The sequence below is a fragment of the Sinocyclocheilus rhinocerous genome, unplaced genomic scaffold (genome assembly GCF_001515625.1).
Source record: "Sinocyclocheilus rhinocerous isolate Xijiao unplaced genomic scaffold, SAMN03320098_v1.1 scaffold1806, whole genome shotgun sequence".
NCBI classification, from domain to species: domain Eukaryota; kingdom Metazoa; phylum Chordata; class Actinopteri; order Cypriniformes; family Cyprinidae; genus Sinocyclocheilus; species Sinocyclocheilus rhinocerous.
In genome coordinates, this window is record NW_015658531.1 from 469,264 (window position 1) to 471,114 (window position 1,851).

Sequence of the window (1,851 nt, forward strand, 5' to 3'; positions counted from 1 at the left end):
GGACAATATTGAGGGAACGAAAGCTCAGTTTCAAAGATGAAAGATGGGGTGAGAATGCATTGATTAGTAAAGGTGACTAACTAACGGTTTAGTTCCCAGCAGAGAGCCGCCCTGACCTGTCCAGCCAGCCACCTGATTCCACGACACTTCATTCACCTGTAACATTTCATTCATATTAATAGAAGTATTACTATCACTGTTCTTTATGAACAACAGAAAGAGATGGGATCAAACAGGCCTAGTTCATTCTTATTTAAAGCCTTGCAATGCAGAACCCTTCAAAATAAAAGTCTGGGTCAACTTGAAGTGAACTGTGACAGAATTCTATTGCTATTGTGCAGTAGAATGTACTTCTCAAAGTAGTAGTAGGAGTAATAATAATAATAATATTTATTGTTTAATATCAGAATTTTTCTTTCATGTTTTAATTTTAAGAGTAAAGCTTTTAATTTGAGCAGTTGTTAAACTTTGTTTGCCAAAAATTAAAAGGAACTGCTACATTTTTATTTAATTTACATTTTAATAAGTTGTATGCCTTGATTTAATTACCATTTTTATCATAAATTTGTATTAAATTATAAATCCAGAAGAATTAAAACAGACAAGACAAGAATATTTGAAAAAAAAAATATATATATTTTTAGGGCAATATTATTTACTGAAGATTTTAAATAAATGATTAGATTGTTAATGTTTTATGGATTCAATTGATTTGACATGTTTTTAAACTTTAAAATAAAATATTAATTTTAATTTAACCATTACAATGGAGTCCAGAAAAATTAAAACAGAAAACACAGAATTGGTGAAAAAATAAAAAAGATTTCATGGGGCCCTGAAAATCTGTTTTTTTTTTTGTGTTTTTTTTAATTATAAATAATTATAATAAATTGGAGGTTAAATTGTATAATTTTCATGATTTCAATTAATTAGACATGCCTTTTGATTGCTAAAATTTGATTTAAAATGGAATCTAGAAAAATTAAAACAGAATTTGGGAAAAAATCAAATGAATTTTATAGGCCCTACATATATCTTTTAGTAAATATTTTTTGACTATTTTTTGTGTGTGTGTGTATAAAATAGGCTAAAGACATGCATTTATACTAAAAATGACAAAAACAAAACAAAATTACTAAAACTTTAACTAAAATAAAAATGGGAAATATAAAAATAAAAACATATAAATATTTCTAAAAACTATAATCATAACTAATTAGTGCTGTCAAACAATCACATCCAAAATAAAAGTTTTTGTTTACATTATATATGTATGAGTACTGTGTATATTTATTAAATATATATATATATAAATACACACACATACAGTATATATTTTGAAAATATATAAATATATTTAATATATAAACATAACATATTCTTCTTAAATACATACACGCATGTGTTTGTATTTATATATACATAATAAATATACACAGTATACACACACATATATTATGTGAACAAAAACTTTTATTATGGATGCGATTAATCGTTTGACAGCACTATAACTAATCATAATTAAAATAACAGTTTCAGTCATAGGTCAGTCTCTCTGCACTGAGAGACTTTTATGAATTCAATTGATTAGACATGCTTTTTGATATTTCTCTTACTTACATTGTACGTACATCTGCGCTTTGTTGTTTATGATGAGAAAATTTGCAAGAGTCCGGAATTCAGTCAGTGAACGCGCGCACACTCAACAAAACTGATGAGTTTGAACGATGACTCATCTGAACGCCTCTGATTGGCCATTGCAATCCTAAGCTCAACAGAATTGTGTGTGATTGGTTAAAATACGCAACACTGTAAAAATGCCTAAAATGAAATACGGTGCAACATGAGCAG

General features: G+C 27.2%; 1 pseudogene; it reads right to left on the minus strand.

Annotated features, from left to right (window-relative positions):
• The window catches only part of LOC107722696 (ATP-dependent 6-phosphofructokinase, liver type-like), a 27,395-nt pseudogene that overhangs the window by 19,512 nt on the left and 6,032 nt on the right, over positions 1 to 1,851 (minus strand).